Source organism: Pan troglodytes, chromosome 10 (genome assembly GCF_028858775.2).
Source record: "Pan troglodytes isolate AG18354 chromosome 10, NHGRI_mPanTro3-v2.0_pri, whole genome shotgun sequence".
Taxonomy (NCBI): Eukaryota; Metazoa; Chordata; class Mammalia; order Primates; family Hominidae; genus Pan; species Pan troglodytes.
Window position 1 is genome coordinate 46,463,988 of NC_072408.2, and position 26,130 is coordinate 46,490,117.

At 41.6% G+C, this 26,130-nt stretch overlaps 1 protein-coding gene and 1 pseudogene across 4 annotated transcripts in view; both read right to left on the reverse strand.

Annotated features, from left to right (window-relative positions):
* Positions 1-26,130, reverse strand: part of SPATS2 (spermatogenesis associated serine rich 2) — a 160,987-nt gene that overhangs the window by 123,786 nt on the left and 11,071 nt on the right. The window lies entirely within an intron of this gene.
* On the reverse strand, positions 14,118-15,005 carry LOC134807564 (FGFR1 oncogene partner 2 homolog; annotated as a pseudogene).

Below are 26,130 nucleotides of genomic sequence, written 5' to 3' on the forward strand. Positions count from 1 at the left end.
CCTGTGGTCCCAGCTACTTGGGAGACTGAGGTGGAAGGATCGCTTCGGCCCAGGAGTTCAAGGCTGCAGTGAGCTAAGATCACACAACTACACCCCAGTCTAGGCAACAGAGCAAGATCTTATCTCTAAAAAAAAAAAATGAAAAAAAAAAAAAGTCTCTAACTCTAGAACCTGTACTCTTTCCCTCCCTACCCCACCTAAGACTAATCTGATCCTTTCACTAGAGGCTTCCAAAGGACCCTGACAATTTCTATCATAGCATTCACCACGTTAAATTGTAATTTCTGGTTTAATTGTCTTCCCTGCAAGATTGTAAATCCATGCAAGCAGGAACTTGTCTCTTGCTCAACATGATATCTCTAGCATCTAGCCCAGTGCCTGGCACACAGCAGGTGCTAGTAAATATCCACTGGAACTAATGAATCTAGCAAAAGTCAAGTCTCACATCCAGCAACAGCTCTTTCTGGAACTGTCAGGACACAGATCCTTAGGCAGGTTCCCTACTTCCAAATAGTACTTTACTCTCCCTTCCCAGAACACAGGTCAAACTTCCCTCTTCTACTCTTTTTCTTTGGCCAGATTTAAGGAATCTAAAGCTAATTCTCTTTGAAACTTCTTCCATCCCTTCCCTTTCCAACCCTTGAGCTGAGGCCCCAAATTCCTTACTATAATCTTGCTGTCATTTCCCCAGCACCCAGTTTCCAGGATATTTAAGAATAGGGTACTAGGGGCAGGAAACAGGGAATAGAAAATCAATAAGCCATAACAGAGAATTCCAGTTTTGTTTGTGTGTGTGTGTGTGTGTGTGTGTGTAGACAGTGGCATGATCTCGGCTCACTGCAACCTCCACCTCCTGGATTCAAGCGATTCTCATGCCTCAGCCTCCCGAGTAGTTGAGTCTACAAGCACCCGCCACCACACCCAGCTAACTTTTGTATTTTTAGTAGAGACGGGATTTCACCATGTTGTCCAGGCTGGTCTCGAACTCCTGACCTCAGGTGATCCACCCACCTCGGCCTCCCAAAGTGCTGGGATTACAGGCATGAGCCACCACGCCCAGCAAGAATTCCAGTTTTTGAATCGCTGAAATAACAGCTTTTTACTTTTGACCACTTTGGCCCCAGGACTAAATAAGAAGTAACAGAGCTCCAGCTCCTCCGCCTTTCCCTACACCTGCACTGCCAGAAGTAAAGGGAACTTCCACTCTGCAGCTTCTTCACTACCTCTGTCCTTCATGTGCTTACACTACAATTTGCCTTGAGACATCAGGACTAATGTCATCATGATGTGTCCCTCTTTACGTTACTCACCACGAAAATCCCAGGACTCTCAGGTCATTCTGAATCCTCAAACTCTCACCCCCTTTCTCCACTCCTCCTCAATTCCTGAAATCTTTGCATCATATCCCCTGGAACACATCAGCTAAATCCCCTATATCTTAAACCTCTTGTCTGAATGATCCCTTCACTATTTTGCTCCAAACGAAATCTAATTGCTCTGAAGCCACTGTTCTCTCTATAGTCCTATCCGTAGTGTTTTCTCTCTCACACCCTTATACCAGAGGGCCTAGAGGTTAGAAGAAGTAAAGTTATTTATCTTGTACCTAGTTTGTTTCCAGATAATTCCCCCTTCCTTCCTGAAAAATGCCTCCTGTCAAACCATACCACCACTACCCTCTTCTTCTTTACATTCATCTGATATGCCTAGGTCACTTCTCAAGCCTTAAGCCTTGAAGACTTTAGTTCCTGGTTCACTTGGCTATCATTCCAGGCGATTTCAATGTTCATATAGATGACTGTTCTGATGCTCGGACCTCTCAGTTCCTTGACCACCTCTCATACGACAATCTCGTCCTTTACCCTACATTCCACTCACTCCTACAGTCAATACCCTAGACCTTGTCATTACAATAATTATAGTCCCCCAACAATCTCAACTTCAGCTGCACTCTACTCTCCAATCACCATTCTGTATCTTTTCAGACTGCTCCATCTAGCACCCTAACTCTAAAAATCCTTTGACCCCACCAGGATTTATAAGCCATTGATCCCATTCCCCTCTTACATCCTCATTTTCCTCCTCAGCTTCAAGTTCAAGGTCCATCATTATAATCATTCCCTTGCATACACCTCAAGTCTCTTGACTTCCACTCTCATTTCATCATACCTGCCTGGCAAAACACCAACCCTGATTAAATACAACCCCTGTTAAGAAAAACAAAAACATTTAGGACATTCGGGAGGCAACTGGAAATTAGAAAACTAACAGCTGGGCATGGTGGTGCATGCCTATACTCCCAGCTACTTGGGAGGCTGAGGAAGAAGGATCAACTGAGCCCAAGAGGTCAAGGCTGCGATGAGCCGTGTTTGCACCACTGCACTCCAGCCCGGGCGACAGAGTGAGACCCTGTCAGACAATCAATCAACCAATCAATCAATCAATATAACAAAAACTAGGCCAGGCAGGTGGATCATTTGAGGTCAGGAGTTCAAGACCAGCCTGGCCAACATGGCGAAACCCTGTCTCTACTAAAAATACAAAAATTAGTTGGGCAGTGTGCTACATGGCTGTAATCCCAGCTACTCAGGAGGCTGAGGCAGAAGAATCGCTTGAGTCTGGGAGGCGGAGGTTGCAGTGAGCTGAGATCGTGCCACTGCACTCCAGTCGGGGTGACAGAGTGAGACCCTGTCTCAAAAATAAATTAAATTTTAAAATAAAACAAAAACTAAAAAAGAAAAGAAAAAGAAACTGACAGGATATTTGATATCAAGGAATTGTTAAATCTTTTAGTATGGTAATGGTACTTTTTGGTAAGAGTTCATATCTTTTAGAGAAACATGAAATATTTAAGCACAAAACATGATGTTTGGGATTGCTTCAAAATAATATGGAAAAGTAGAAATGGTTGAGGGTACAAATAAAACAAGATTAGCAGTGAGTAAATATTTGTTGAAACTGGGTGATGAGTACATGAGGGCTCTATTTACTTTTGTATGTTTAAAATTTTCCTGAATAACATGTTTAAAAAAATGCAGCTGTCCATCTACTCTATGCCTGCACCATGCAGCTAAATGTGGCTTTAAAAAGGAAAAAAAGAGCCAGATGCAGTGGCTCATGCCTGTAATCCCAGCACTTTGGGAGGCAGAGGCAGGAGGATCATGTGAGCCTAGGAGTTTGAGACCAGCCTGGTCAACATAGGGAGACCTTGTCTCTACAAAAAATTTTAAAATTAGCCAGGCATGGTGGTACTTGGCTATAGTTCCAGCTACTTGGGAGGGTGAGACAGGAGGACAGCTTATCCCAGGAGGTTGAGACCAGCCTGGGCAACATAGTAAGACTTTGTCTCTACAAAAAAAAATCAAAAAAATTAGTCAGGCGTTGTGGCACATGCCTGTGGTCCCAGCTACTTGAGAGGCTGAGGTGGGAGAATCACTTGAGCCTGGGAGGTTGAAGGATGCAGTGAGCTATGCACCACGGCACTCAAGCCTGGCTGACGGAGTAAGATCCTGTCTCAAAATTAAAATGAAATAATAAAAATAAAACATTCATACTAAACAGTTCTCACATAAAATTCACAACAGCTAACTTCAAATGGTCTCTTAGCTCAGCATGACAATCAAAACTTTTGCCTCATCCATTCATTCTCCCACTCCTCTATTTGGTACATTTTATGCCATTTTCTCTTTCCTCAAGCTATCAATGAACATTTCCTCGTCCATGCTTACTCCTAGTTGCTGCCCTTCCACTTCCTCAGTGAAAGAGAAGGCAATCACTACCACCATTTGCCCTGTCCTCTCTCCTGTTATGCACTGTAGATGAACTGACTGCTCCTATCTACAGCCAACTCCTCCACTTGAACACCAGACTCCAAACCCTATTGCCTAGTCATTCCCCTTTCTCCCTCCTGCATCAGCAATATTTCCCTCTCTACTGGTGCATCCTCATCAGCACTGTAGAAACATACTCAGTTATCTCACTGAAAAAGATAAGCCATAACCCCAGTTTCCTCACCAGCTACTTATCCATTTCTCTGCTCTCCTTCACAGCAACACTCCAAGAAGCTGTAACTGTCTCCAATTCCTTTCCTCCCATTCAAAATCACCCCGAGGCTTTTGCTTCCTGATTACCCTACCAAAGCCTCTCCCATCAAGATCAGCAAGAAATTCCAAATTACTAAATCTGATGGTCAATTTTTAGTCATCTTACCTAGATATTTGCAACATCTAGTATACCATGTATATTCTTACTTTGTCAAAACATTCCCCTCCCCAGAATATAAACTCAAGGAAGACAGAGAGGTCTGTTTTGTTCACAGCTGTAACTCTAACAGTGCCTGGTACATGGTACCGTATTTTTTTCTTTTTTTTGAGACGGAGTCTCGCTCTGTCGCCCAGGCTGGAGTGCAGTGGCGTGATCGCTGCTCACTGCAAGCTCCGCCTTCCGGGTTCACGCCATTCTCCTGCCTCAGCCTCCTGAGTAGCTGGGACTACAGGCACCTGCCACCACGCCTGGCTAATTTTTTGTATTTTTAGTAGAGATGGGGTTTCAACACGTTAGCCAGGATGGTCCTGATCTCCTGACCTTGTGATCCGCCCGCCTTGGCCTCCCAAAGTGCTGGGATTATAGGCATGAGCCACCGTGCCTGGCCATTTTTTTCATATTTTAACATCTCTGAAAACCAGGCACAATTAATGACATGTTATAATTGCTATTTGTTTCTTTCAAGCACCTGGGGCACTACCAATCCGAAACAACTTTTAATTAGAATCTCTGTTTAAATTTTGTTGTACCACATAGGGAGTGTGAATTCAGACCTAGAACCAGTTTAAATTCCCATGAAAGTTTTTAGCCCTCCTACACACCATCAAAGTTGAGACACAAGATGCCTTGCTATGCCTTTCTGTATGGTGGGTTTACTTCTCATTTCCATTCTCATGTAGTTTCCCAGCTTTATGCGTGGCCCCTAATAGACTATCCATCTTGGGCTTATTTCTCTTTTCTAGTAGTACATCAAGTAATGGTGTATCTTACAACTGATGAAATCAGAAATAGCAATACAAGTATGTTATTACAGAAATGGAGATAAAAATATTAACTAAAAAAGCTAAAAGTGCTTCTGAGAAAAGGGAAATAAAGGAAGGAGTGCTGCTTTCTTAAAACAAGCTTTACAAAACTATTTGATTCTATAAACCATATTCACACATAACTTTGATGAAAATGAACCCTGAAAACCAAAGGAAAAAAAAAAGAATTATATGCTCTTTGAGAAAAAAATTAGAAAAAAAGACACGAAAACGTATGTGGACATGGGGGAAATGCAGGGGTCAGAAGGTGAGAAGCCCTTGAGTCTGGCAAAGGCAAAATAAAGAGGAAGGACAAAAACAAAAGGAAGAAAAATCTAGGGCAGCTTTGCAAGTACTGGAGACAAAGCATGCTAAAACAGCCTAAGAGAGAAAAAGTCAAAATTGTCAGGCTGTTTTCATTGAAATTGTAGGAAATAGTACAGAAATAGACCTTTTCAAACAAGCTCCCTATTACCTAATGTACATCTCCACCTGGATATCCCACAGGAAACTCAAATTGAACATGTTCCTAGTAAGAGAGCTGTTTAACTCAAATCATTTTCTGGAAAACATGGGGGTTGGTGGGATTTCTGTATTTACATATAAAGGATTAAGTGTGTGAGGGGAAAAAAAAGAATATCCGTAATCCAAGTAAATATACCATCAATTAAATTTTCCAGATTTCTCATGTTTGAAAATTTAACACATCTCAACTAAGTTCATCCATTCCCAAGCCTGTCCTTCTTCCCATAGTGCCTATGTGGGTGGCACTACTTGGTCTCCCAAACAAGAAACCCAGGAAGTGATATGCGTTCTTCCCTTTATTCTCCCATCTTCATCCAATACAATCCCGCCTAACCTATTTCTAAATTCTCTTGAATTTATCTTCTCCATTCCACCTTCCTTCTATTAGGACTTCAATCTTCCCTGGAGTACACCAATATTCTGTAATGTTCCAACCAGCCTCCACATAACTGCTGAGGGGATCCTTCTACATTGAACATAAGCCTGCTCGTGTCATTCTCCTGCTTAAAACCCCCTTATATAAAGTTCAAGTTCAAGCTTCTTAGCATTGCAAATAAAATTTTTTATGAACTGGCCCTAGTCTGGCCCCCATCCTCATTTAAAACTACTTATTCATTCATTCATTCAGTCAGCCATCAAATTTTTCTTTTCTTTCCTTTTCTTTTCTTTTTTTTTTTTTTTTTTTGAGACAGGGTCTCCCTCTGTCTCCCAGGCTGGAGTGCAGTGGCTTGATCTCACTGCAATCTGCACCTCCTGGGCCCAAGCAATCCTCACACCTCAGCCTCCTGAGTAGCTGAGACCACAGGCTCACACCACTAATTTTTGTATTTTTTTGTAGAGATGGGGTTTTGCCATGATGCCCAGGCTGGTCTCAAATTCCTGAGCTCAAATGATCTGCCCACCTCGGCCTCCCACAGTGCTGGGATTACAGATGTGGGCCACCATGCTCGGCCAATGGATCCTTTTTTTTTTTTTTAAAGAGCTAAGAGTCTCACTCTGTCACCCAGGCTGGAATGCAATGACACCATCATAGCTCACTGCAGCCTCAAATTCCTGGGCTCAAGTGATCTTCCCACCTCAGCCTTCCACGTAGTTAACACTACAGGCATGTACTACCATACCCAGCTAGCTTTTTTTTTATTTTTTGTAGAGATAGGGTCTTGTTATGTTACCCAGGTTGGTCTCAAACTCCTGGCCTTAAGCGATCCTCCCATCTTAGCCTGCCAAAGCTGTGGGATTACAGGAGTGAGCCACAGCACTCAGCCAGCCAGTAAATATTTATTGAGCACTTATAATATGCCAGATTCTATACTAGGCACTGGGGAATATACTAGTGAGCAAAACAAAATTGTCCTGCACTTTCCTAGCTTACAGTCTAATGGAGGAAACTGCTCAAATACATGCACCCACTCAACAAACATCTTTCTAATATCTACTTGTATAAGCACTCTTCTCAGGACAGGAAATACAGTGATGAGCAAGACAAAGTCCCTACCCTCAGACAGTTTACATTCTAATAAAAAACTATGATACATGCCATGAAAATAAAGCTTAGGATGCTATGATATCCACAGGGAGAAGGAAACCTGAAACGAACTGAGGAGTCAGCAAAGACTTCTCTCAGGAAGTGATAACTGAGGTCAGAGCCCAAAGATGAGAAGGTAATGATAAGAGAAGAGGTGGTGGCAGTGAAGAACATTCCAGACAGAGGGAATAGCAAGTACAAAGGCCCTGTAGTGAGTGGGAACACAAGGCATTAGGGAAATAAATGGCCAGGTAGCATGGGTAGGAATGGTGCCAGATGAAGCTAAAAACACAGGCACTAAAATGTAAATATATTAATGATCACTGTGTTGGGAATGGATTATTAGGGGTACAAGAGTGGAATCAGAGGAGCTCATTTAAAAGGCTATTACAGAGCTGAAGTCCAGAGCTGAAGACAAATGATACACATGAATACGTGAATCGCCAGGAGTTACAAAAGAGTTTAGGCCACAGGCCATGTACTCAGCCCAAAACAAGATGGAACTGAGCATAAATTAAGAAACAAAAAAGACTGCTCCACCCATGAAATGCGAAGTAGAAACAGCTCTCTAGCTAGGAGAAGAGAAAGCCTTGCATTTGGGACTAGGAATGGAAAAAGTTACCTGGAAGAAACTGGATCCTAGTCCTGCACCATTCACAGATGTGAGATCTAAATTCATACTACACATGTGGTAGAGGGACCCCAAGCTGACACTTTATCATAAATAAGATTCAGAACTAAAGAATGAAATAGTACCATAGTAGAAGCAAAGGAGAAACTATGCAGTAGGGAAGCTTCCACAATCTGAGGTACATAGGACTCAAGTTCAGGGTTAAAGAAAATACACACACATACACAGACAGAGAAACAAACCTCCCACGAGGAAATCAGCAATCAAAGACAGCACCCCAAGAATAAGAACACGATGAAGACAAGGAGATGCTAAAACCCTTGTACACTGTTGGTGGGAATGTAAAACAGTGCAGCTGCTATGGAAAACATATGACATGATCCACTAATCTCACTTCTGGATATTTATCCAAAAGAACTGAAATCAGGATCTTGAGGGGTATTTTCATTCCCACGTTCATTGTAGCATTATTCACAATGGCCAAGATGTGGGAACAACCTAAATGTACATCAACGGATGAATTAGTAAGAAAATATAGTATACACATACAATGGAATATTAAGTTTTAAAAAAGGAAATCCTGCCACATGTGACAACATGGATGAACCTTGAAACACTATGCTAAGTGAAAGCCAGTCACAGGACAAATAATGCATGATACCACTTATATGAGGTATATAAAATACTCAAACACACAGATGCATCAAGTAGCATGGTGGTTGCCAGGGGCTGGGAAGAGGGGGAAACAAAGAGTTGCTATTCAGTGGGTATAAAGTTTCATTTACACAAGCTAATTAAGTTCTACAGGTCTGCTGTAAAACACTGTCCCTATAGTTAATATTACAGTATTGTACAACAAAAGATTTGTTAGGAGGGTAGATTTCATGTTAAGTGTTCTTACTACCAAAAAGAAGTAATATAACAATCTGGGTCAGGCGCAGTGGCTCATGCCTGTAATCCCAGCACTTTGGGAGGCTGAGGCGGGTGGATCACCTGCGGTCAGGAGTTCAAGACCAGCCTAATCAACATGGTGAAACCCCATCTCTAATAAAAATGCAAAAAAATTAGTGGGCATGGTGATGGGCGCCTGTAATCCCAGCTACTCGGGAGGCTGAGGCGGGAGAATCACTTGAATCATGGAGGAGGAGGTTGCAGTGAGCCAAGATCATGACACTGCATTCCATCCTGGGCAACAGAGTGAGATTCTGTCTCAAAAAAAAAAAAAAAAAAAAAAAAATCTGAAAAACAAGGTAGTATTGTCTCTAAGATAGGAACAACACAAAGATATTTACTTTCACTGCTTCTCTTCAACATTGTATTGGAGGTCCCAGCCAGTGCAATCAGGCAAGAAAAAGAAATAAAAGAAGACTGGGCACAGTGGCTCACACCTATAATCCCAGCACTTTGGAAGGCCAAGACAGGAGGGTCACTTGAGGCCAGGAGTTTGAGACTAGCCTGGGGAACATAGCAAGACTCCATCTCTATAAATAAAAAAATACTTTAAATTAAAAAAATTTTAAATTAAAAAGTAAAAGGAATCCAGATTAAAAAGAAAAAAGAAAAAGAAATAAAATTGTCTTTTTTTATCCCCCAAGACAGAGTCTCGCTCTATTGCCCAGGCTGGAGTGTGGTGGTGGGATCTCGGCTCACTGCAACCTCCGCCTCCTGGGTTCAAGGGATTCTCCTGCCTCAGTCTCCTGAGTAGCTGGGATTACAGGCCTCTGCCACCAAGCCCAGCTAAATTTTTTTTTGTATTTTTAGTAGAGACAGGGTTTCACCATGTTGGCCAGGCTGGTTTCGAACTCCTGACCTCAGGTGATCCACCTGCCTCGGCCTCCCAAAGTGCTGGGATTACAGGCGTGAGGCACCACGCCCGGCCTTAAAATTGTCTTTATTCATAGATGACATGATCATCTGTGAAAAAACTATCTGATGAAATCTAAAAAATAATAATAAATGAGTTTAGCAACGTTGCAGGATACAAGGTCAATACAGAAAAATCTATTATATTTCTATATATTAGCAACAAGCAATCACTAATTAAAACTATAAATACAAAGAATTAAATATAAAATTTGTAAAGATAAATCTGAAAAAAAAAGATGTGAAAGATCTGAACACTGAAAACTACACATCATGGAGAGATATTAAAGACCTAAATAAAAGGAGTTATATATCTATCTGTTCATAGGTTAGAAGATTCAATGTTGTCAGCATGCCAATTCCCCCCAAACTGATTCAATAGATTTAATGCAATCTCAATCAAAATCCCAGCAGACTTTTTTTGCAGAATCCAGCAAACTAGTTCTGTTTTTTTTTTTTTTTTTTGGAGACAAGGTCTTGCTCTGTTCCCCAGACTGGAGTGCAGTGACTCGATCTCAGCTCACTGCAACCTCTGCCTCCTAAACTCAAGGGATCCCTCCCACCTCAGCCTCCCAAGTAGCCGCGACTGCAGGTGTGTGCACCATGAAGCCCGGCTAATTTTTGTATTTTTGGTAGAGACAGGGTTTCGCCATGTTGCCCAGGTGACATGGGCTCAAGCAATCTTCCCACTATGGCCTCCCAAAGTGGTGGGATTACAGGTGTGGGCCACCACTCCCAGCCCAGCAAACTAGTTCTAAAATCCATATGAAAATGCAAAAGTCCTGGAATAGTAAAAACGACTTTGAAAAAGAAGTTGGAGGGCTGGCCAGGAGCAGTGGCTCACGCATGTAATCTGAGGCAGTAAAATCACTTGAGGCAGGAAGATCACTTGAGTCCAGGAGTTCAACACCACCAGCCTGGGCAACATAGGGAGACCCTGTCTCTATAAAAATAAACATAAAAATAGCAGGACATGGTGGCCTGCTATTGAAAGGAAACAAATAGATGAGCCTCGGTTTTCTTGTGCTATAAAACAGGAAAGCTATCAAAGACTACTGGGGTCACATCAAAAGGACAAAGGAGCCAAATTAAATGGGTTCCCACTGAACTAAGATGACACAATATGAACATCAGTAAGAATAATGTCTACGGTGCCTGAAACATATTAAATACATAAATATCCATTAATTTATAATCACACTCTAAAACAAACAAAACACATTAGTCATTTTTGGAGGTTAGTGGGGCACTAAGTCATTTCATTATTCTAAATACGAACAAAGAGAAATAATTCTGCCCTCCCTGTACAAACCATATTTCAAAGTAATAAAAAAGTCAATGAAGGAAAAAGTCTTCTTTATAGAAAAATTCTACCTAATAAATACAGAATAATAATAAAATTAGAAAAAATCCCTATTTTGTATGCCTTAATGTAAGAATGGATCTAGTCAACAATCAATGGCTGCTAAAATCACTGAATGAAAGGCTGATGGAGAACTTTTAGAAAAGGATGGATAATGTTGACAATACTCATTAAAAGTAGTGAGTGGGAAGAACAGAGGAAACTAAAAATGGAAAAAATGTTAATAATCACTGAAGCTAGATGAGTCTACAGGGGAGTTAATTATATTATTCTTTCCATTTTTATTGTTGAAAATGTCCACAATTAAAAAAAAATACGACTCCAATTGGCATAATTAAGGTGAGACAAAGCACTGGTGAGTACACAGATGTTTCTATATTACTATTTTTTTGGACGGAGTTTCACAGTTTTGCCCAGGCTGGAGTGAAGTGGCGTGATCTCTGCTCACTACAACCTCCGCCCCCTGGGTTCAAGCAATTCTCCTGCCTCAGCCTCCCAAGTAGCTGGGATTATGGGTGCCTGCCACCACGCCTGGCTAATTTTTGTATTTTTAGTAGAGACAGGGTTTCACCATGTTGGCCAGGCTGGTCTCAAACTCCTGACCTCAGGTGATCCACCCAACTCAGCTTCCCAAAGTGCTAGGATTACAGGCGTGAGCCATCGCGCCCGGCCTACTTCTATTTTTATCTGTGGATTTGAAATATTTCTTTTTGTTTGTTTGTTTTTTGAGATGGAGTCTCACTCTGTTGCCTAGGCGCTGGAGTGCAGTGGGGAGATCTCGGCTCACCGCAACCTCTGCCTCCCGGGTTCAAACAATTCTCCTGCCTCAGCTTCCTGAGTAGCTGGGACTACAGGCACCTGCCACCACGCCTGACCAATTTTTGTATTTTTTGTAAAGACAGGGTTTCGCCATGTTGGCCAGGCTAGTCTCGAACTCCTGACCTCAGGTGATTCACCCGCCTCCCAAACTGCTGGGACTACAGGTGTGAGCCACCAACCCTGGCCTGAAATATTTCACAGTAAGCATGGTTTAAGGTGGAACTAAACTACCAAAAAATTAAATAAGATTGAAGCATACAGAAGGAATATAACTTAAAGCATTATTTTTTAATCACTCATCTTTAATAATAAAATAGGTTCCCATGCAGTACGTACCTCAGACATAAAGTTAAGGTTCTGTTTAACAACAACCAAAAAAAAAAATAGGATGGAAAAGTGTCACTAAATAACAATCAAACCTTAAATTCATATCCAAGCAAAAAGACCAAGAATAAGTTAACCCAACTTGTTTACAAAACTAATTATCTGTCAAGTAATCTTTTACAGTAGAGCTGCCTCAATGAACTGCCTCAGACTTAATCTCAATTGTGTAGCTTATTTCCTTTCTTTCTTACCAGGGATAAAAAGTATCTGAATGAATGTGTCGTTAAATTAAGGGATACTTTCCCAAAAACAATAAAAAAGTTTAAAAATAAAAACTGTCATTTATTTATAAAATATCAAATAAGGCCTCTGACTGAGAGAAGAAATCCATGTAATGTTTGGGCCATTAGCCCTTTTCTATTCAATCAGTCTCATCCACCCCACTCAGCCCAAACTTAAGATAGAAAAATTCTGAAGTGTAAAGTGGTTTTGAATTTCACCAGTATATGAAATTATACATAAAAATTACCATATAAATTAATATTTATTTAACAAATTATATACTCAAAGTAGAATTTTCTATTTGTCTTTAATATGCCTTCAATATAAATGAGTATAATATATTTCATCATGTTTGACACTCTTCTTTTATCCCTTTTTACTACAATCACAACATTAGAAAATTTAGGTTTCAACTGATGTTAAAGCACATTTCCATAACTGGTGGCTTTTAAAAAATTTACATACTATATACTTGACTTTTTAAAAATATATACATATTTTTTGAGACGCAGTCTTGCCCTGTTGCCCAGGCTGGAGTGTAATGGCACGATCTCAGCTCACTGCAACCTCCGCCTCCCAGGTTCAAGCGATTCTCCTGCCTCAGCCTCCCGAGTAGCTGGGATGACAGGCACACGCCTCCACACCCAGCTAATTTTTGTATTTTTAGTAGGGACGGGGTTTCACCATGTTGGCCAGGCTGGTCTCAAACTCCTGACCTCGTGATCCACCAGCCTCGGCCTCCCAAAGTGCTGGGATTACAGGCGTGAGCCACCGCGCCCGGCATATTTGACATTTTAAAAGACAACAGAAAACAAATACTTCTAAATCCACAGATTACCCCACCTCTACCCCAGCTTTCAGCTGAAAGGTTTTAAGAAAAATCTTACAGGTTATGAGGACCAGATGGAGTTTAAAAACAGATCCAGATTTTTTTTTTGAAATTTTAATTTAAAAGGGTTCTATAAGCCACAGGAATTCCCAATTCACTTTGAAATTACCATACCTATTTTGCCATATCAAACATTTCAATTCTGTTAATTAAACGAACTACATAGTATCCTTAAAAATCAGCCAGAGAAGAGAAAAACAAATCTCATCTTCATTACTGACTTCAAACCAAAACTTATTCTTTCAAAGGAGAAGTTTAACCTACTAAAATGTCTATTATAAGATTTTCTTTCTTAGAAAGTAGTATTCCTTCTTTTTCATTTCTGAAATGGTATTTCTTATACTTAAACAAGTTATGGACAATTGTTAGCTAAGTATCAGTTATGGTAAATTGCTAAAATTACCTTTTTTGTTTATGGTACATATAACACATTCCTATAGCCTTTAAAACTGAATTTTCTTTCACAAAAATTTAAATAAATGTGAAAGTAGGTAATAATCACTAAAGCTGAAGTCTCATGGTACATAAACTTTGTGTTAACATTGACGCCAAATAAGGATGAAATTTAGCATGCAAATCTTCCATTCACAAAACAGTGGCAAAACTTTATATTTTTAAATTGATATAATTTTATGAATTCTCACATATTTATTGGGAATATTCAAGTTTACCTAATTAATCACCCAGAAAGCCGGCAGCACTGCCAAAAGTTCTTGCTATATTCAGTAGTCACTGTGAAAACCTTTCATTTCTTTACCAGTTGGCAATGGCTCAGTTTCTATTTTCCAATTATGTTTTGGAAAAAGGTCTATGACCATTAACTATGCATTTTTGTTGCTATCTCATAGCCAGTACACTGTACATATTTAAAGAGAAAAAAATAATGGATTGAATTTTCTGTTCATTCATTCATTCACTTATTTGACCATTGGGAGCCATGTAAGAAGCTCACAGACTCAGAAGCTCTTCAGCTCTTCCTCAGACTCAAGTCACTGTCGGTCACTAATGCTGACAAAGAAGTACTTTCCGACACATCTTCTTTCCTTAGGTTCAAAAGTGATTCTCGAGTTATTTGTAGGATCTCTCTAACGCCTTTGTTTTCTTGTTCAAGTTGAAATATTAGTTCTTGTTCCTTGCAATCCTGTTGCTTGTCAATTTCAATGGCTTTCTTCATTACTGCTGCCATATTTCATTTATCTGGTCAACATGTGCTTGTATCCTTGGAGTGCTGCTTTTGTTAACTTCATTATTTTTCCCGGATCATCTTTTTTGCTAGTCATTAGCAATCTAACCATTTGTTCTCGATACTTGCTCATCGTAAGTTCCAAGGCCGACTGATGTTCTTCCAGGGATGTACGCAATTCTTTTCTTTCTTGTTGCAATTCTCTGATTTGTCTGTTTTCTTGCTGGATTCCCATAACTAACGTGGACCGTGGCCGATGTTCTTGCGACTTCATTAAGCTCTTGAATTTCTTTCTGATACTGCTTCGTGGCTTCTACTCGCTTGTTGAGAGCTGTGGTTTGCTCAATCAGAGATTCTGCTGCATCGTCGTCTCTTAATCTTTCAACAAGAGTTTTAGCATCAGCAAGTGCCTTCTCAATTGTGCAACTCATTTCTAAAGATATATCCTGCTCTTAGTCCCTCGCAGCCGTCAGCTGTGGCGATGAGGACTCAAAGCCTCTACCAACCGGGACCTATGCACCCAAGGGAAGAGACTCCGCGCCCCTAATCTGCCTCCTCAGTTAGCAGACGCTGAACTAGACGGAGGCAGCGGAGGTGTGGCCGTGAAGCCAGTAGCGTTTAGCCCCACCACGGGCGGGGGAGACACCTCTGCTAACCGCCTCCGCCAGGGGCGCCAAAAGGACTCCAGCCTTGCGAGATTTCCTTCCTCGCGTTACGGTGGGGCAGGGCCGAACACGAAGCTTTGCGTGAGAAGGCTGGGCGGGGTCCTTCCAACTTAAAGCATTCTGAGGTTCCTTAATTATTCAGGAAGTCAAAGATATTAATCTTGGACTTCAGTAAGTATGCATGTTAAAAATTTAACAGTTAACTACTAAACAGAGAAATAGAATGTTCAACTTAAAAATCAGAAGAAAAAAGGACTCCATATATACAACAGAATGCAAATAAGAAGTGTGGTCACCATGGCTCACACTTGTAATCCCAGCACTTTCGTAGGCCAATGTGAGAGGACTGCTTGAGACCAGGAGTTCAAGACCAGCCTGGCCAACATAGTGAGATCCCATCTCTACAAAAAAATTAAAATTAGCTGGGCATGGGGACTTGTGCCTACAGTACCAGCTACTTATGAGGCTGAAGAGGGAGGATCACTTGAGCCTGGGAGGTTGAGGCTGAAGTGAGCTAGGATTATGCCACTGCACTCCAGCCTGGGCAAGAGAGTGTGACCTTGTCTCTTAAAAAAAAAAAAAAGGAAAAAAAAAATGTGGTTCAAGGCTAGGCATGGTGGCTCATGCCTGTAATCCCAACACTTTGGGAGGCTGAGACAGGTGGATTACTTGAGGCCAGAAGTTCAAGACCAGCCTGAGTAACATGGTAAAACCCCATATATACAAAAAAATAAAAAAAATTAGTCCAGCATGGTGGCACATGCCTGTAGTCCCAATTGCTCATAAGGCTGAGGCAGGAGGATATATTGAGCCCATGAGTTTGAGGCTGCAGTAAGCCATGATTGCACCACTGCACTCCAGCCAGGGTGACAGAGAGAGACCCTGTCAGGGGAAAAAAATTATTTAAAAAAAAAAAAGTATGGTTCAAAAAACAAGTATAAATGAAAACAGCAGAAATAAGTGTAAACTATCAGTAATCACATTAAATATGAAAAGATTACATTTATCAAGACAATCAGATTTTTGAAATACAACTATGTACAGCTTACGAAGAAACACTTAAAGCAAAGTAAGCCAGAGGGCTGACAATTTAAAAGATGGTTTAAAAAAATGTGCTACACAAATATTAATCAAAAAATCTTATTGGTATTCATTCATTAATATTAGTAACAGAGACAAAAAGACTTAAAGTGAAAAAGCCAGGCATAGTGGTGCACGTCTGTAGTTCCAGCTACCCAACAGGCTGAGGCAGGAGGATTGCTTGAGCCCACAAGTTTGAAGCCAGGCTGGGCTATAATATAGCAAGACCCTGCCTCAAAAAAAATAAATACTTAAAGCAAAAGGCATTAATATGTGATCATAAAGAGAGAGCCCACAGGATTCATCAAAAGAGAACCCCTTACACCTGGAGTAAGATACTCCTCTCCATTATGAACAGATGTGTCAGCAGGGGATCTAGGTAAGAACACCCCTGCTCCCTCCCCACACTCCCACCCTCACCTCCAGTGCCTGCCTGCTCTCCACCAGGCCTAATCTCTTCAGGTTCTTTATCTCTGCTTATGCTGTCCATCAAAGAAGCCCCAGACTCCCACATCTCTCATCTCCCATCTCCCACATTCTTTTTTTTTTTTTTTTTTTTTTTTTTGAGACAGAGTCTAGTTCTGTTGCCCAGGCTGGAGTGTGCAGTGGCGTGATCTCAGCTCACTGCAACCTCAACCTCCCAGGTTCAAGCGATTCTCCTGCCTCATCCTCCCGAGTAGTTGGGATTACAGGAGTGCATCACCGCGCCTGGCCAATTTTTGTATTTTTAGTAGAGATGGGTTTTCACCAAGTTGGTCGGGCTGGTCCCAAACTCCTAACCCCAGGCGAGCCACCCACCTCAGCCTCCCAAAATGCTGGGATTACAGGCATGAGCCACCACGCCCGGCCTCATCTCCCACATTCTAATCCCCACACTGTTCTGCATATCTCTAGTTCTGTCTCCATGTGTCATCCACCTCTCCAAACTTTGAAACGCTTTCCCTACATTTTCAGCATCTTCTTTGAATATTCCCTTCAACTTCTTGCTCTAATTAAAAGCTGGTTCTCCTCTGGGGCCACACTGGCCTCTGGGGCCCTAAAGTGGTGTAAGTTACCTTCCCCATACCTCTCATACCACTGGACCTGGGGGTGAGTAAGTGTCCTCTTTGCTCCTCACAGATGTTTCCAAATCAGTCTCCCTCCTTATTCCCTAAAAAAACACAAAACCTTACATCGAATATCCTATAAAAATTCTATTACCCATTACCTGGCTTACTGTGACCTTCTACACTACTATCTTAACTCTCAGTGATTTCACAAAGATGATCTTTCCATACCCTATCTCTCTGAATTCCTTGTCTCAGTTCTTTAAATTTCTCACTTCCACTGATCTTGTCCTTTACCCACTCAACCCATGATCATGCTTTCACAATATCAATTAGCTCCCACTGTCCAACAATGACCCACTATCTTCATGGTTCAGTCTCTCACATACCCAAACTCCAGCAGCTTCTGATCCCACAAGGACCTTCCATCCATTGCTTCTCCCATCTTTTCACTATCTCTTAGCCACTTCATGTCCTCCCCTCCTTACCCGGTTAGAATTCCACAGTATATTATACCACTCCCTTGCATACACAGGTACCCTCTATCCCTTGCCCTTCTCCTGCTTTGTTTGGCTATCTTGGCAAAACCCCTCCCTGGTTAAATTCACTCCAAACATACACCCCTGCAGCTGAATATGGCTGGAGGAAATAAACCATACTGGCCAATCTCACTTTAAATTTATAACCACAGAGGCCGGGCACAGTAGCTCACGCCTGTAATCCCAGCACTTTGGGAGGCCAAGGCAGGCAGATCACCTGAGAGGTCAGGAGTTTGAGACCAGCCTGGCCAACAAGGTGAAACCCCGTCTCTACTAAAAATACAAAAATTAGTTGGGCATGGTGGCGCACGCCTGTAATCCCAGCTACTGGGAGGCTGAGGCAGGAGAATGGCTTGAACCAAGGAGGCGGAGGTTGCAGTGAGCCGAGATGGCGCCACTGCACTCCAGCCTGGGTGACAGAGTGAGATTCTGTCTCAAATAAATAACCACAAGCTGGGCACAGTGGCTCACACCTGTAATCCCAGCACTTTGGGGGCCGAGGCAGGCGGATCACTTGCGGTCAGGAGTTTGAGATCAGCCTGGCCAACATGGTGAAACCCTGACTCTACTAAAAAAAAATACGAAAATCAGCCAGGCATGATGGCATGCACCTGTAATCCCAGTTACTTGGGAGGCTGAGGCACAAGAATCACTTGAACCTGGGAGGCAGAAGTTGCAGTAAGATCGCACCACTGCACTCCAGCCTGGGAGACAGAGCAAGACTCTGTCTCAAAACAAAAAACAAAAAACAAAAAAAAAACAAAAAAAACACACAAAAAAACAAAAAAAACCCCACAAAATTGTAACTGCAAACCTCAAGGGGCTCTCAATGCTCCCTGGCAATCACACAATATTTCCCTGCTGCAGCCATTCTCCCATTCTCCTAAACAATTTCACACCTTTTCCTCTTTACACAAACCTCCATCACCCTCCTCATCCTCACTCTCGGCTGAGCACTTTATTTCCTAATTCACTGAGAATATTAAAACAATCGTAAGAAAATTTTCACAAACTCCCACTGCCAATTCAATCCACCTACTTGATGGGTGGGCTTCAGATATATTTTGAAGATTAAATCAATAGGAATTGGAGACATATTTGATGTGAGTTATGAGGAAGAAAAGGAAATCAAAGACAATTTTTAGATCTTTCCTCAAATATTAGTTTCTCAACAAGGCCTTCCCTCACTACATCTGAATCTGTCTCTATCTCTATCTCTGTCTCTGCCACACACACACACACACACACACACACACACACTTATATACTTACATGCTCACACAGTCTCCCCCTCCTTTGGGAGGGTGTTTTTTTCATGGTTTTTGTTTTTTTTTTTTTTTGAAATACCATTTATTACCCCGTGAAATACTAAACATTTCACTCCTTCGCTTAATATCTGCCCTCTCCACTAGAATATAAGCTGCATTCAGGCAAGAATTTTCATGCTTAGTTTACTCCTATGTACCTGGCTCATAGTAGGCACTCAGTAAAACTTTATTAAAGAAATGAATGGACTGGGCACGGTGGGTCACACCTGTAATCCTAGCACTTTGAGAGGCTGAGGCGGGCAAATCACCTGAGGTTGGGAGTTCCAGACCAGCCTGACCGACATGGAGAAACCCCGTCTCTACTAAAAATACAAAATTAGCTGGGCATGGTGGCGCACACCTGTAATCCTAGCTACTCGGGAGGATGAGGCAGGATAATTGCTTGAACCCAGGAAGCGAAGGTTGCGGTGAGCCAAGGTCGCGCCATTGCACTCCAGCCTGGGCAACATGAGTGAAATGCCGTCTTAAAAAAAAAAAAAAATGAAAGATTTTTGGCATGAGCAAACGTATGGATGATCGTATTTACATAGAAAAAGAATAGGTGTAGGGTGAGAAGAATCATGGTCTCTGTAGGAGGGAGCTTATAATCTAGTGAGAAAAAGACACTAGATTGTATTTGAAACATACATTTACAACACATTAGGGTTCTATGATTTGTTAACTGATGAAAGCAAAATTGCAGTATGTTGTATGATCTCACTGTTATCAAAAAACATATTTATGCATGCTTTTATATATACATACACACTTGCACACATGTAGGCACATACAAACACATACATACATGTTTCTACATCTATACAGAAAATGTTCTGGTAGGAAAAATACCAATCTGTTAGTCTGTGGGGTAAGAACAGTACCATGTATGGGGAATGGGACTAAAGAGACAGTAGGGAGACTTTCACTTTTCAACTTATACATGTTGTACAATAAGCATATTACATTTGAAATTTTAAAAAGAGAGAAGAAAAAGCATCATCTGCCTAAAAGGAAAAGAAATCATATTTAACAAAGGATTAATATCCAGAATGTAGCCAGGCACAGTGGCTCATGCCGTAATCCCAGCACTTTGGGAGGCCGAGGCAAGAAGATTACTTGAGGCAGGAATTCAAGACTAACCTGGGCAATATACAGCAAGAGCCCATCTCTGAGATTTTTTAAGACATTAGTGGAAAAACTGGAGGAATCCAAATCAAGTCTGTAATAGTGTACAGTGTTAATTTCTTAGTTTTAATAAATGCCCTATGGTTATGAAAGATGTTAACATTAGGGGAAGCTGAGAGAAGGGAATATGGGAGCTCTCTGTACTATCTTTACTCTTCTGTAAATCTAAAATTATGTCAAAGTACATTGTTTTTAAAAAGTAAAGCAATTTAGTAGTATTCACCAAAATGTTTAGAAGAGCACAACCTTTCACCTAGCAATTCACTTCTAGCAACCTAGAGATTCACACATGCCCGACAAGAACCATATAAAAAAGTGGTTCATTAAAACACTGTTAGAAACACCTAGATATATCCATTAATTGGGAAATGGTTAAATAAAATGGTATATACATTTTATGCAATAAACACCATGCAGGAAGAATAAAGTGGGTCGGGCAAGATGGCTCATGTCTGTAAGCACAACACTTTAAGAGGCTGAGGTGGAAGGATCACCTGAGTCCAGGAGTTCAAGACCAGCCTGGGCAATACAGTGAGACCTCGACTTTACAAAAAAATTTAAATATTAGCAAGCATGGCCTGCAGTCCTAGCTACTTAGGAGGCTGAGATGGGAGGATCACTTGAGCCTGTGTGGCTGAGGTTGCAATAAGATGAGATGATGTCACTGTGCTCCAGCCAGGGTGGCAGAGCAAAACCGTGTCTCGAAAAATAAATAAAAATAAAGAGGATCTGACACAAAAAATTTTCCAAGACACATATATGAAAAAGAAAAAGTTAAAGAATATACAAAATATCATTAAAAAAAATACATACAATCCAGGCATGGTGTCTCACGCCTGTAATCCCAGCACTTTGAGAGGCCGAGGCAGGCGGATCACCTGAGGTCAGGAATTCGAGACCAGCCTGGCAAACATGGTGAAACCCCCTTTCTACTAAAAATACAAAACATTAGCCAGGCATGGTGGTGTGCGGTGTAATCCCAGCTAGCCGGGAGGCTGAGGCAGGAGAATCGCTTGAACCTGGGAGGCAGAGGCTGCATTGAGCCAAAATTGTGCCACTGCACTCCAGCCTGGGTGACAGAGCAAGACTCTGTTTTAAAATAATAATAATAATAATAAAATTTAAAAGGCCGGGCGCAGTGGCTCATGCCTGTAATCTCAGCAGTTTGAAAGGCCAAGGTGGGTGGATAACCTGAGGTCAGGAGTTCGTGACCAGTCTGGCCAACATGGTGAAACTCCATCTCTACTAAAAATACAAAAATTAGCCGGGCATGGTGGCGTGCACCTGTAATCCTAGCTACTCAGGAGGCTGAGCCAGGAGAATCACTTGAACCAGGGAGACACAGGTTGCAGCGAGCAGAGATAGCGCCATTGCACTCCAGCCTGGGCAACAAGAGCGAAACTCTGTCTCAAACAAACAAAATACAAAAATATACACTTTTAAATAGGCATATAAGTGTAAGCAGAACAATCTGAAGGCACAGACAAGGCTTATAACAGAGGTTACTTCTGGAGAGAGGAATGTTAATTAGGACAGTGTTATTTGGAAAGGGCTAGTGTTAGGGATCAAAGTAAAGGGGACCTTTTGCTTCACACACTCTACATTTTTGTAATGCTTGAATTTTTTCATTACTCATAAATTACGCTGAAGTAAAAGATAAGATGAAGAAGCACTTCATATGGTATAAAAATTCTTGTATCAGCACAAAATATCTTTGGAAGGATACAAAAGAGAAAGTGCTATCCATGGGGAAGAAAACTGGGAGACTGTCTTCACCATTTATTTCTGTCCTGTCCAATTTTGTTTACTGCATGCATGCACTGCTTTAAAAATTTTTAAGTGCATTTTTAAAACTACACTAGGATAAGTGCTATTGTGAAAGTATGTAACAGATGTAACAGATTTTAATGGCTAAAAGCAGCATTTGAATCCACCCGAAAGACTTCAGTGAGGTTTGAGGAGTCACCAACTGACTTGGACGGCATTGCAGGCAGAGTTCACAAAATAGGTATAGGCACAGAGGCATCGCAAGAGACAGGAGAGTTCAGGACAAAGCTGTGGAGCACAGGGAGAGAGGGCCTTCAGAAGATATCTGAATCACCAGTTCCTGAATGCATACAGTTTCCATTGCTTATTCAAAGAAAATAACCAAATTTAGACTTACATATGGCTGTTTGTTCTGCTTAAAAGCTACTGTCTCACTCCAAATCACGATATAATGAAACGGCATATCTACCTATAAACCTGGTAGAATATATTCATCAGTTCAAGATGGTTCAGTCCCAACTGGAGGATAAAATTCTAAATTACTTTGGATCACCTATTCTCATCTATCTTCTTTTGAACACCCCATAAAACCAAGATGCAATAAGCATAAAACAATGATAATACATCAATCACATACTATTAAATATAAAAAGTAGGCTTCTCTGACCCAGGTTTCAAAAGATTCTCATTGTGGCATTTATAGCAAATGTCGCATGACAGGGCAGAATGAAGAAAGATGATCTAAATCTCAGCTAAAACTAGAGGCACTATTGCCATTAATTCTTAGGAATTAACTAAACATTGATAATATACTGATTTCTGCCAAAGATAAACTGATTTTATGTATACACGTTTCTAATTTCTTGATTTGGGAGCATCAATTAAAAGCAAAGTATCAACACTGACAGAGGCAAATCTTTATTGGCCATAAATATAGGTTTTGTTACATCTCCACTCCTACTTGGAAAAACTAGGCAATTTCCTTCCAATTCAGGCCACATGTGGCAAAAATAATTACAACTATAGTATTAGCTAATAGTTATTGAGTGCGTGCTACATGTACTCATGGAGTGTTTTACAACAATTAAAATTCAATGGTTATAACTCAACAAAAAGACAAGCCAATTTGAAATTGGGCAAAGGACTTAATAGACATTTCTCCAAGAAGATATACGAATGGCCAACAAGCACATGAAAAGATGTTCAACATCACTAGTCATTAGAGAAATGCAAATAAAAAGCACGAGATACCACTTCACATCTACTAGGATAGCTAAAATTAAAAACAACAACAACAACAACAACAAATGTTGACAAGGATGTGAAGAAATCAGACTCCTCATACGTTGCTGGTAGGAATGTAAAATGGTACAGCCGCTATGGAAAACTGTATGGTGGTTTGTCCAAAAGTTAAATATAGTATTATTATATGTACACTATGACACCAGCTTTTGAGGAAAAAAAAAAAAAAAAAAGAATTACTATATGACCCAGCAATTCCACTTTTAGGTATAGACACAAAAGAACTCAAAACAGGTATTCAAACAAATACTATACATGAATGTTCACAGTAACCTTCTTCACAGTAGGCAAAGGTGGAAAAGACACAACTAACCATAAATAGATAAATAGATTTTTTTTTTTTTTTTTTTTTTTGAGGCAGAGTCTTGCTCTGTCTCCCAGGCTGGAGGGCAGTGGTGCCATCTCGGCTCACTGCAACCTCTGCCTCCCGAGTTCAAGTGATTCTCCTGTCTCAGCCTCCCAAGTAGCTGGGATTACAGGCGCACGCCACCACGCCTGGCTAATTTTTGTATTTTTAATAGAGGCGGGGTTTTGCCATGTTGGCCAGGCTGATCTCAAACTCCTGACCTCAGGTGATCCGCCCACCTCGGCCTCCCAAAGTGCTGAGATTACAGGTGTGAGTCACCGTGCGTGGCCAATAAACAGATTTTTTCAAATGACCTGGAAGGCATTGAAGGCAGAGTTGTATATCTGAACAACGGACTAGTATTTAGCCATAAAGAGGAATGAGGTTCTCGGTCAGGCATGGTGGTTTTTGCCTGTAATCCCAGCACTTTGGGAGGCTGAGGTGGGAGGTTCACTTGAGTTGGAGGCTGCAGAGAGCTGTAATCACACCACTACACTCCAGCCTGGTCAACAGAGTGAGATTTTGTCTCAAAAAAAAAAAAAAAAGAGAGAGAGGAATGAGGTTGATACATGAGACCAGTGGTTAAGTCTCAACATTATGCTATGTCAGAAAAGCCAGACACAAAAGGTCATATATTGTGTGATTCCATTTATTTGAAATATACAGAATAGGTACATCTACATAGACAGAAAGCAAATCAGTGGTTGCCAGAGATGAGAGGAGGAAATAAAGAGTAAATATTTAATGAATACAGGGTCTCCTTTGGGGGTGATGAAAAAGTTCTGAAATCGGCCAGGCACAGTGGCTCATGCCTGTAATCCCAGCACTTTGGGAGGCCAAGGCAGGCAGATCACCTGAGGTCAGGAGTTTGAGACCAGCCTGATCAATATGGTGAAACCCCATCTCTACTAAAAATACAAAAATTAGTCAGGTGTGGTGGCGTGTGCCTGTAGTCTCAGCTACTCGGGAGGCTCAGACAGGAGAATCACTTGAACCCAGGAGGCAGAGGTTGCAGTGAGCGGAGATCATGCCACTGCACTCCAGCCTGGGCAACAGAGCGAGACTCCGTCCAAAAAAAAAAAAAATTGAACTAGATAGAGGTGATGGTTGTAGGACATAAAACGGTTAATTTTTGTTTTCTTTTTTTTTTTTTTTTGAGACGGAGTCTCGCTCTGTCACCCATGCTGGAGTGCAGTGGCGTGATCGCGGCTCATTGCAACCTCTGCCTCCCGGGTTCACGCCATTCTCCTGCCTCAACCTCCTGAGTGCCTGGGACTACAGGCACCCGCTACCATGCCCGGCTAATTATTTTTTTGTATTTTTAGTAGAGACGGGGTTTCACCATGTTAGCCAGGATGGTCTCGATCTCCTGACCTCGTGATCCACCCACCTCAGCCTCCCAGAGTGCTAGGATTACAGGCGTGAGCCACTATGCCCGGCCAGTTAATTTTATGTTATATGAATTTCAACTCAAAAATAAAATCTGGGGCCAGGCGCAGTGGCTCACACCTGTAATCCCAGCACTTTGGGAGGCCGAGGTGGGTGGATCATGAGGTCAGGAGTTCAAGACCAGCCTGACCAACATGGAGAAACCCTGTCTCTACTAAAAATATTTTTAAAAATTAGCAGGGCATGGTGGCACACGCCTGTAATCCCAGCTACTGAGGAGGCTGAGGCAGAAGAATCACTTGAACCCGGGAGGCAGAGGTTGAAGTGAGCCGAGATCGCACCACTGCGATCCAGCCTGGTCGACAGAGGGAGACTCCATCTCAAAAATAAAATAAAATAAAATAAAAATAATAAAATAAAATCTGATGGGCACAGAGGCTCATGCCTATAATCCCAGCACTTTGGGAGGCTGAGGCCAGAGGATAGCTGAGCCTAGGAGTTCAAGACCAGCCTATGCAACATAGCAAGATCCTGTCTCTACAAAAAATTTTTACATTAGCCAGGCATGATGGCATCCACCTGTAGTCCCAGCTACTTGGGAGACAGAGGCAAGGGGATTGCCTGACCCCAGCAGGTCGAGGCTGCAGTAAGCCATGATCATGCCACTGCACTGTAGCCTAGGCGACAGGGCTAGACCCTGTCTCAAAAAAAAAATAGAATTGGCCGGGCGTGGTGGCTCATGCCTGTAATCCCAGCACTTTGGGAGGCCAAGGCAGGCAGATCATGAGGTCAGGAGATAGAGATCATCCTGACTAAAACGGTGAAACCCGTCTCTACTAAAAAATACAAAAAATTAGCCGGGCGTGGAGGCATGCGCCTGTAGTCCCAGCTACTCGGGAGGCTGAGGCAGGACAATCGCTTGATCCCGGGAGGCGGAAGTTGCAGTGAGCCGAGTTCGAGCCACTGCACTCCAGCCTGGGTGACAGAGTGAGACTCCGTCTCAAAAGAAGAATAAAATAAAATAAAATAAAATAAAA